The sequence below is a fragment of the Elephas maximus genome, chromosome 22 (assembly GCF_024166365.1).
Source record: "Elephas maximus indicus isolate mEleMax1 chromosome 22, mEleMax1 primary haplotype, whole genome shotgun sequence".
Classification (NCBI taxonomy): domain Eukaryota; kingdom Metazoa; phylum Chordata; class Mammalia; order Proboscidea; family Elephantidae; genus Elephas; species Elephas maximus.
In genome coordinates, this window is record NC_064840.1 from 26,224,003 (window position 1) to 26,235,553 (window position 11,551).

General features: G+C 46.6%; 1 pseudogene; it reads right to left on the bottom strand.

The window, feature by feature from the left end:
* Positions 1 to 536: 536 nt before the first annotated feature.
* Positions 537 to 4,743, bottom strand: LOC126065438 (leukemia inhibitory factor-like; annotated as a pseudogene).
* Positions 4,744 to 11,551: the final 6,808 nt, after the last annotated feature.

An 11,551-nucleotide genomic window follows, 5' to 3' on the forward strand; every position in this document is an offset into this window, starting at 1 on the left:
CCCCCTGACAGCTCCAGCTTCATGAGGCCTCCTATACCAGGACCTCGTGTCCTTACTGGAGAGTGGGGCACGCAAAGGGCTTCCCACTGTGCAGGAGCATCTTTAGAGCGAGGGTGCTGGGCCAGGACAGTTCTAGGACGTGTCAACTGCTCTCTTGTCCTGCAGTCAGGGCCACTGGAGACAATGTGTTTGCTCACTGCTCATAGCCACACCTGAGAGTCAGATGTGGGCAGAAATCTAGCTCTCACTCCACTCACCAGCCTGACACCATAGTGCCTGGCTGCCATCTTCCAGTGGGAGGCATGCCATCTTCTAATTGGCGCAGTGTCGAGACCATGCCAGTGGAAGTTTTGACCTTGATCGGCTTCCTCCCAGCCCACACCTCAGTTGAGTGGACTGGCAAGGAGCCCCTCAGGTTCCGCCAGCAGCCCCACTTGGCCTTAGTGATGACCTCCTGCCACGTTGAGAGCCCCCCTCCACCTCTAGATCCAGCTCCCAAGATCCCTTGATCCACAACACACTTCAAAATCCTGTACCTAGAAGACCTGGGCTAGGTCAGTGATGAACTGCTTGTACTTCACGAGGAGCTGACAGCCCAGCTTCTTGTTCTGTAAGATGTTTTCACTGAGGTGTCAGGGCTGTAGGATGTGTCCATGTGGCCTGCGTAGTACTTGTTGCACAGGTGGCAGAGCACATTGCTGAGGGATCCCCAAAGGGTGTCTGCCGTGGAGCTCAGCTGGTATGGAGATTCTGGGCTTTGGGGTTGAGGGTCTTCTGGTCCTCCATGATGTTGCCCAAGGAGGTATCAAAGTAAGTGATGATGGGGTACAGCTCCACCAGCTTGTCCTTCTCCATGCTATTGGCATGGAAGGGTGGGAAGTTCATCAAGTCACGGCCACAAAGCTTGTCCACGTAGGTGGGAAACAGCTCACCCTGGGCCATGTACCGAGGAGCAGAAGGCAGAGATGAGATGAGCAAGGAGGGAGGAATTGGTGTTGTAGCCCTGCCACCAACCCTCAGGGCAAGCTCTTGGGCCTGTTTCCCCACTTATGGCATGGGGACCCAACTCTGTGCACTGAAGACATCTCAGGATCTTCAGGAGAGGCAGATGGAAATCTGGGTATGAATGCACTTGGTAAAGAATCAAGGCCTTTACCAAACATCCATTAATAATCGGAACCTGGAATGTATGAAGTATGAATCTAAGAAAATTAGAAATCATCAAAAATGAAATGGAACGCATAAACATTGATATCCTAGGCATTAGTGAGCTGAAATGGACTGATATTGGCCATTTTGAATTGGACAATCATATAGTTTACTATGCTGGGAATGACAACTCAAAGAGGAATGATGTTGCATTCATTGTCAAAAAGAGCGTTTCAAGATCTATCCTGAAGTACAACGCTGTCAGTGATAGGATAATATCCATATGCCTACAAGGAAGACCAGTTAATACAACTACTATTTAAATTTACGCACCAACCACTAGGGCCAAAGATGAATAAATAGAAGATTTTTACCAGCTGCTGCAGTCTGAAATTCATCAAACATGCAATCAAGATGTACTGATAATTACTGACGATTGGAATGCAAAAGTTGGAAACAAAGAAGAAGGATCAGTAGTTGGAAAATATGGCCTTGGTGATAGAAATAATGCCAGAGATCATATGATAGAATTTTGCAAGACCAATGACTTCTTCATTGCAAATATCTTCTTTCACCAACAGGAATGGCGACTATATACATGGACCTTGCCAGATGGAACACACAGAAATCAAATTGACCACATCTGTGGAAAGAGACAATGGAAAAGCTCAATATCATCAGTCAGAACAAGGCCAGGGGCCGACTGTGGAACAGACTATCAATTGCTCATATGCAAGTTCAAGCTGAAACTGAAGAAAATCAGAGCGAGTCCACGAGAGCCAAAATATGACCTTGAATATATCCCACCTGAATTTAGAGACCATCTCAAGAATAGATTTGGCACATTGAACACTAGTGACTGAAGACAAGATGAGTTGTGGAATGACATCAAGGACGTCATCCATGAAGAAAGCAAGAGGTCACTGAAAAGACAGGAAAGAAAGAAAAGACCAAGGTGGATGTCAGAGAAGACTCTGAAACTTGCCCTTGAGCGTGGAGCAGCTAAAGCAAAAGGAAGAATTGATGAAGTAAAAGAACTGAACAGAAGATTTCAAAGGACCTCTCGAGAAGACAAAGTAAAGTATTATAATGACATGTGCAAAGAGCCGGAGATGGAAAACCAAAAGGGAAGAACATGCTCGGCGTTTCTCAAGCTGAAAGAACTGAAGAAAAAATTCAAGCCTCGAGTTGCAATAGTGAAGGATTCCATGGCGAAAATATTAAACGATGCAGGAAGCATCAAAAGAAGATGGAAGGAATACACAGAGTCATTATACCAAAAAGAATTAGTTGATATTCGAACATTTCAAGAGGTGGTATATGATCAGGAACCGATGGTACTGAAGGAAGAAGTCCAAGCTGCTCTGAAGGCATTGGCGAAAAACAAGCCTCCAGGAATTGATGGAATATCAATTGAGATGTTTCAACAAACAGATGTAGTGCTGGAGGTGCTCACTCGTCTATGCCAAGAAATAGGGAAGACAGCTTCCTGGCCAACTGACTGGAAGAGATCCTTACTTCTGCCTATTCCCAAGGAAGGTGATCCAACCCAATGTGGAAATTATAGAACGATATCACAAGCAAGCAAAATTCTGCTGAAGATCATTCAAAAATGGCTGCAGCAGTATATCGACAGGGATCTGCCAGAAATTCAGGCCGGTTTCAGAAGAGGACGTGGAACCAGGGATATCATTGCTGATGTCAGATGGATCCTGGCTGAAAGCAGAGAATACCTGAAGGATGTTTATCTGTGTTTTATTGATTATGCAAAGGCATTCGACTGTGTGGATCATAACTAACTATGGATTAACATTGCGAAGAATGGGAATTCCAGAACACTTAGTTGTGCTCATGAGGAACCTTTACATAGATCCAGAGGCAGTTGTTCAGACGGAACAAGGGGATACTGATTGGTTTAAAGTCAGGAAAGTTGTATGTCAGGGTTGTATTCTTTCACTATACCTATTTAATCTGTATGCTGAACAAATAATCCAAGATCCTGGACTATATGAAGAAGAACGAGGCATCAAGATAGGAGGAAGACTCATTAACAACCAGCGATATGCAGATGACACAACCTTGCTTGCTGAAAGTGAAGAGGACTCGAAGCTCTTACTAATGAAGGTCAAAGACCACAGCCTTCAGTATGGATTACACCTCAACATAAAGAAAACAAAAATCCTCACAACTGGACCAATGAGCAACATCATGATAAATGGAGAAAAGACTGAAGTTGTCAAGGATTTCATTTTACTTGGATCCACAATCAACAGCCATGGAAGCAGCAGTGAAGAAATCAAAAGACGCATTGCATTGGGTAAATCTGCTGCAAAGACCTCTTCAAAGTGTTGAAGAGCAAAGATGTCACCCTGAAGACTAAGGTGCGCCTGACCCAAGCCATGGTAATTTCAATCGCATCATATGGTGTGTGAAAGCTGGTCAATGAATAAGGGAGACCGAAGAAGAGTTGACGCCTTTGAATTTTGGTGTTGGCAAAGAATATCGAATATACCATGGACTGCCAGAAGAACGAATAAATCTGTCTTGGAAGAAGTCCAACCAGAATGCTCCTTAGAAGCAAGGACGGCAAGACTGCGTCTTACATACTTTGGACATGTTGTCAGGAGGGATCAGTCCCTGGAGAAGGACATCATGCTTGGCAGAGTACAGGGTCAGCGGAAAAGAGGAAGACCCTCAACGAGGTGGATTGACACAGTGGCTGCAACAATGAGCTTGAGCATAACAAGGATTGTAAGGATGGCGCAGGACCAGGCAGTGTTTCGTTCTGCTGTGCATAGGGTCGCTATGAGTCGGAACCTACTCTGCGGCACCTAACAACAACAACATTAGTAGTCCCTGGGTGGTGCACATGGTTAACGCCCTTGGCTGCTAATTGAAAGGCGAGTGCACATAGAAGTGCCTCAAAAGAAAGCTTTGGTGATCCACTTGCGAAATACCAGCCATTGCAAAACATATGGAGTACATTTCTTCTCTGACACATACGGGGTTGCTCTGTCGGTGGCATCCCTCACTTCCAGACATCCACCGCCCGCAGTCCTTCCCCATGCCACCTCTCTAAACACGTCCCTGCTTTTCCCTCCCTTGTGTATCTCCACCTGCCTCTTGCTCCACATAGTGAAGGAATCTTAACACCTGAAGTGCTTTCTGACCTTGGAAAGGGCTAGGGGTAGGGTGTTGGGAAAGCTGGGTGTGGTCTAACCAGTTCCTCTTCTTTCCTTCCATCTCCAAAAAGGTCTCCTCCCTGGCCAGCCCTCCACCAGCCTAGGTCAGTGCAGCCTCTACTGGTATCTGCAGGAATTCTGCCCACTCCTGTCACCCCAGCCCCACCTCCCCTGTCCTCGGTATCCAGGGATGGGAAGGGGTAACTTACATAGAGAATGAGGAGGGAGCTGACACTACGGTTGAGCTGCAGCAGTTGATTCCTGACCTGGGTAGTGAGGTTGGTGGGACATGGGTGACTGTGGTACAGGTGACCTTGTCAGGAGTGTTGGGAAGGGGGCTCCGTGCCCCATGTTTCTAGTGCAGAACAAGCAGCAGTGAGAGGATTCCTGGGAGCCGGTAGAAAGATGCCATGATCAGGACAGTGTGAATGGCAGCTGGAGGCTCAGGTCACACTGGATGCACTGTGTCTCCACCCATGGCTCTATCATCACTGTCCCTCTGTCTCCCCCTATCTCTATCTCACTATCCTTGCTTCTCTCTACCTGCTTATATCTCCCTGCAGGATAAGAGCTGTTCCCACTGATTGGAACCTGGATCTAGGGCAACACCTAACCATCCAATCCTTACCTTCAAGAAGGCAAAAGCCCCGTGGCCTCTTGGCCCTCTAACTTGAGGGTACTACTCCCTATCCTTTTGGAATAGGAGGTGCATATCTACCCATCTCCCCAAATGGCTCAGATTCCTATGCATTGCAGCATGTGCATCTGCCCAGAGTGACCCCAATCTCTCATTCTGGGCTCCCATAGAGATTATGGGAAGGGCAGGGGAAGATTGTTTGTGGGGGGTAGAAATCCTTCACTGACCTCTTCGCCCTCCCAAACCCGCCACCTGATTCTGGCTGCTGAGGCCATCTGCCCCACAATTTCCCATCTCCTTCATCTCTGTCCTTCCCCAAATGTGGCCAGTCTCCTACCTTTGTTTTCGTTGTTGCTAGTTGCCATCGAGTCAATTTCAAATCATGGTGACCCATGTGTGTCAGAGTAGAATTGTGATTTTAGGGTTTGCAATGACTGATTTTTCAGAAGTAGATCACCAGGTCTTTTTTTTTTTTTTTTAATTTATTTTTTGTGTGTTAAGTGAAAGTTTACAAATCAAGTCAGTCTCATACAAAAAGTTATACACACCTTACTATGTACTCCTAGCTGCTCTCCCCCTAATGAAACAGCACACTCCTCCTCTCCACCCTGTTTTCCCTGTGTTTATGCAACCAGGTCCTGTCCCCCTCTGCCTTCTCATCTCACCTCCAAGCAGGAGCTGCCCACATAGTCTCATGTGTCTACCTGAGCCAAGAAGCTCACTTCTCACCAGTATCATTATCTATCTTATAGTCCAGTCCAATCCCTGTCTGAAGAGTTGGCTTTGGGAACGGTTCCAGTCAGGCTAACAAAGGGTCCGGGGACCGTGACCTCCAGGGTCCCTCTAGTCTCAGTCAGACCATTAAGCCTGGTCTTTTTACGAGAATTTGAGATCTGCGTCCCACTGTTTTCCTGCTCCATCAGGGATTCTCTGTTTTGTTCCCAGTCAGGGTAGTGATCACTGGTAGCCGGGCACCATCCAGTTCTTCCAGTCTCAGGCTGATGGAGTCTCTGGCTTATGTGGCCCTTTCTGTCTCTCAGGCTCATCTTGACCACATGTCTTTGGTGTTCTTCATTCTCCTTTGCTCTAGGTGGTTTGAGACCAATTGATACACCTTAGATGGCCACTTGCTAGTGTTTAAGACCCCGGATGCCTCACCAAAGTGGGATGCAGAACGTTTTCTTAATACATTTTGTTATGCCAATTGACGTAGATGTCCCCTGAAACCATGGTCCCCAAACCTCCATCCCTGCTACTCTGGCCTTTGAAGCATTCGGTTGTATTCAGGAAACTTCTTTGCTTTTGGTTTAGTCCAGTTGTGCATCCTGTATTGTATGTTGTCTTTCCCTTCACCTAAAATAGTCCTAGTCTACTATCTAGTTAATGAATATCCCTCTTCCTCCCTCCCACCTTCATAACCATCAAAGAATATTTTCTTCTGTGTTTAAACTTTATCTAGAGTTCTTATAATAATGGTCTCATACAATATTTGTCCCTTTGCAACTGACTAATTTCACTCCGCGTAATGCCTTCCAGATTCCTCCATGTTATGAGATGTTTCACGGATTCGTCGTTGTTCTTAATTGTTGCATAATATTCCATTATGTGAATATACCATAATTTTTTACCCATTCATCCATTGATGGGCACCTTGGTTGCCTCCATCTTTTTGCTATTGTAAGCAGTGCTGCAGTGAACATGGGTGTGCATATATCTGTTCGTGTGAAGGCTCTTATTCCTCTAGGATATATTCCAAGTAGTGGAATTCCTGGATCGTATGATAGTTCTATTTCTAGCTTTTTAAGGAAGCGCCAAATTGATTTCCAAAGTGGTTGTACCATTTTACATTCCTACCAGCACTGTATAAATGTTCCAATCTCTCTACAACCTCCCCAACATTTATTATTTTGTGTTTTTTGGATTTATGTGAGCCTTGTTGGGGTGAGATGGTATCTCATTGTAGTTTTGATTTGCATTTCTCTAACGGCTAATAATAATGAGCGTTTCCTTACATATTTGTTGGCCCAGGCCTTTCTTTTAAAGAGTCCCTGGGTGGTTAAAATGGTTAAAGTGTTTGGGTGCTAACTGAAAGGTTGGAAGTTTGAGACCACCCAGAGGTATCTCAGATGAAAACCCTGATGGGCTACTTCTGAAAAATAAGCTATTGAAAACCCTATGGAGCACAGTCTACTCTGACACACATGGGGTCGCCATGAGTTGGAATTGACTCCATGACTACTGGTTTTATGCAGAAGTGGAATTCATTTATTACACTAAATAACACCTTTTCAGAAATACATGTCATAAGGAAGCGAGATGTATTTGTTTCCTTATTTATAGCCCTATTTGTTCTAAACAGCAGGCAAGACCCTTACAACAGAAAGTGCACAATAAAAAATACTGATAAAATACAGAAAGAGAATCAGGAGCAGAGAAGATATAAGCAGACTGATAAAACCCAGACCACAGAAATAAAGAAAATAAATCCTTCAGCTCACAAGGGGCTACATAATTACTGTGGCTAAGCTTCAAAGTTGGTTCTGAGACTCCTGGCAGCCAAAGGAAAAAGGGAAATATCATCTATTGTGTGATTCCTATGATCAAAAAGGAGCAGACTTTCCTACACTTCAGGGGAAGCAGAGCCCACCCTGAGCCTGGATTCTAAAGAGAACTTCTTCTGAGACCCCTGGGTGGGGGAGTGTGAGGAGTGAGGAGTGATTGATGTCCCACCCAAGGTGGCACACTTCATTAAGGATTCCAGGCTGGCCCTGAGGTGGTCTTGGCAAAGCTGGTGCCCAATGTCAAATGCAGCCCAGTGAAGGGGATTCTACGTGGGGCCAGGGTGATGCAGCACAAACCGGGCCTTTAGCCCAATCCAAGGGAGGACTATTGTATCCTAGGGTGGGCAGGGGCTGAATATGCCTCAGAAACTTCTCCCAGTCCCCAGGTTTTTTTCTTTTTTTAATTTTGGTAAAAGATATATATAACAAAAACATTTGCCATTTCAACATTTTTTACATGCACAATTCAGTGACATTAATTATGCTGTACAACCATCACCACTCTGCATTTGTAAAAATTTCCATCACCCTTTACAGTAACTCAGTGCCCCCTAAACTATGATTCTGCTTTCGTTTTTGCTCCCTCTCCTAGTAACCACTAATAAGCTTTGGTCTCTATACATTTGCCAATTCTAAATATTTCATATAAGTGAAATCATACAATATTTGTCCTTTCATGCCTGACTTATGACATGCAGTATAATGTTTTCAAGGTTCATCTGTGTTGCAGCATTTATCAAAACTTCATTTCTCCTTATGGCTGAATAATATTCCAATGTGTCTATCTGCCACATGTTGTTTATCCATTCTTCAGTTGATGGACATTTAGGTTGTTCCTACTTTTGGCTACTATGAATAGTGTTGCAATGAACATTGGTGTACGAGTTGTCCCCAGGGCTTTAAAACCTTTTTGCTGATGCATAATATACTTACAAAATGTACACCAGAAGACTCCCTCCCTCCTGGAAGATTCTGTGAGGGTTGGAGCAACGCCAGGGCACACATGAGGGATGGCATGGGGGCAGAGGGCTTGGGGAGTCAGTGGGCTTTGAGTCTTTGCGCCCGGCTCATTCCAGGGCCACTGCCTGGGGCCCAGATTGAAAGCATTCATGGGGCACTGGCTTCAGCATCAGCAGAGCCCAGGTTTCACAGTGGTTACGTGCTCGGATGCTAACTAAAAGGTTGGTGATTCAAACCCACCGGCTGCTCCATGGGAGAAAGATATGGCAGTCTGCTTTTGTAAACATTTCAACCCAAACAAACCCACAGCTGTTGAGATGATCCCTGCTTATAGCAACCCTACAGGGCAGAGTAGAACCTCCCCATAGGGTTTCCAAGGCTGTACTGTTTACGGAAACAGACTGCCATATCTTTCTCCTGCAGAGCAGCTGGTGAGTTTGAACCATCCACCTTTTGGTTAGCAGTCAAGCACTTTAACCACTGTGCTACCAGGGCTTGCTTTCCATAAAGAGTACAGCCTTGGAAACCCTTTTGGGCAGTTCTACTCTGTTCTAAAAAGGGTTGCTATGAGTTGGAATTGACCCGATGGCACCAGGTTTTGGTTTTGGCTTCGGCATCAAGGACAATTCCCAGGCCACCTCCTGCCCTACCAGAGGACCCAGCCTGCCCAGCCTGTCTGCGTCCCTGCTTCAGCCTCATTTAACGGGCCAAATACTTCAATTATGAGGAGGTGGTCAAGGCCTGTCTACTCCATCTGAGCCTCAATGACGGAGATAAAGAGAAGGTATCTCGGGGGGGGGGGAGGGCTGGGTAGAGTGCAGAAGGACAGCTGCAGACATGATGGGATAGAGGGCTAGTGGGGGTGAATGCAGCAAACAGGCCTTCTCTGCCGGCTGAGAACCAAACCACCAGCCAAGAGGAAAGTGTGTGTGAGGCATTTTTGTCATTCCAAGGAATTCAGCCCAGCTCCTGCCCAGACAGTCAATGAATCAAAGCTGAGAAAGGCTCTATCTGTCAGCAGGCTTTCTTCCTGGTCCTGCTCACCAAGTTCCCACCCTCCACCCCACAGGTGGTGGGCAGCCCTCCCAGCTCTCCAGAAGGACCGTTCTCCAAAGACAAGGGTGCTGCGTGTGTTAGCTGCGGGTGTGGGACTCTTGTCCTCCTTGGCTTGTTCTTCTTCTCCTGTCCTGGGAAGGGGCATTACATGCATTGCCCACTGTAGTGGGTTGAATGGTGGACCCTCAAAAGATATGCCTACGTCCTAACCCCCAGAGCCTGTGAATGCAACCGTATTTGGAAAAAGAGTCTTTGTGATGTAGTTAAAGATCTCAAGATGAGATCATCCTAGATTATCCATTGAGCCCTAAATGCAGTTACAATTGTCCTTATAAGAGACACCTGGAGGAGAGGCATGAGGAGAAGGTCACGTGAAGACAGGCAGAGATTAGAATGATGTGGCCACGGCCCAGGAACGTCTGGAGTCACCAGAAGCTGGAAAAGGCAAGAAAAGAATTCTCCCCTGGAGCCTTCAGAGGGCTTATGTTGTTACTGACCCCTTGATTTCAGACTTCTGGCCTCTGGAACTGTGAGAAGATAAATCTTTGCTGTTTCATGCCACCCAGTTTATGGTCGTTTGTTAGGTGGCCCTAGGACACTACTGTCTGTCACCTGTCTCAGTGTGTCCAAATCAGCCTCTACATGGCCTGAAGCCATCCCCTCTTGTCTTTGTCCCTGCCCCAGGCTGTTATTACTTCTGTCTCGGACTATTGTAACAGCCTCCAGCCTGTCTGTCTGCCTTCAGCTCACCCCTTCCCATCTGGCCAAAGTGCCTCCTCATTCCAGAAGATTTCAGAAGCCCTGCTCAAATTGCTAAGAGGGTGAGGCCACCCCCTTCCTGTGGACCTCAGTCTTGTTCCCAGCTTCACACCTGACTTCATAAACCCCCACTCAGAAGGGCCCAAGGCTTGGTTTAATGCTCTGCTCTTGTCATCTTGAAATTCTAAATTGTTTTTGAACAAGGGGTCCACATTTTCATTTTGCATCAGTTGGAGCCAGTTGCCATCCAGTCAACTCTGACTCACGATGACCCCATGTGTGCCAGAACAGGACTGTGCTCCATAGGGTTTTCAATGCTGGTTTTTCAGAAGTAGATCTGCAGGCCTTTCTTCTGAGGTGCCCCTGAGGGGACATGAACCTCTAGCCTTTCAGTTAGCAGCCGAGTGTGTTAACTGTTTGACCATTCTACAACTCATTTTGCACCAAACCAAACCAAACAAACCATCGATGTCGAGTTGAATTGATTCTGACTCTTGGTGACCCTATGTGTGACAGAATAGAACTGCTCCATAGTGTTTTCTTGGCTGTCATCTTTACAGAAGCAGAGTACGAGGGCTTTCTTCTACAGCACCACTGGGTGTGTTTGACCCTCCAACCTTTATATTAGTAGTCAAGCACAAATCGTTTGTGCCACACAGGGACCTTTATTATGTACCAAGCCCCCCAAAAAACCAAACCCGTTGCCACCAATTCCAACTCACAGCGACCCTATAGAACTGAGTAGAACTGCCCCATAGAGTGTCCAAGGAGCAGCTGGCGGATTCGAGCTGCCGACCTCTTGGTTAGCAGCCAAGCTCTTAACCTACGCCACCAGGGCTCCCGGTTCATTATGTATAAGGTCCTGCAAATCATGTAGCCGGCTCTGCCCAGCTCAGCGTTCTCAGCCAGCCACCTCCACACCCCTGGGAGCTCGCAGACCCCCTGGGATCTGCATTTCAGTGCTGTCCTCAGGCTTCCTGTTCATTGGAGTCTGAGAAGCACCACAGTGCAGCACCCCGTGCACAGGGCCAGGGCTTCCACATGGCTGGATATGGATCCTGGCTCTGTCCTTTGCAGCTGTAGGAGCTTAGGCAAGGTTCTTAACTTTCTGTGCCTCAGTTTCCTCATCTCTCACATGACCCTCTTGTGGCCTTTGAGAGACATGAGGACAGAATGCTTGGCAGACAGTAAGCAGGTGGGTAAGTGCGACAGGTCTTATCTGAATATCCACACCCTACCTGCCTCCC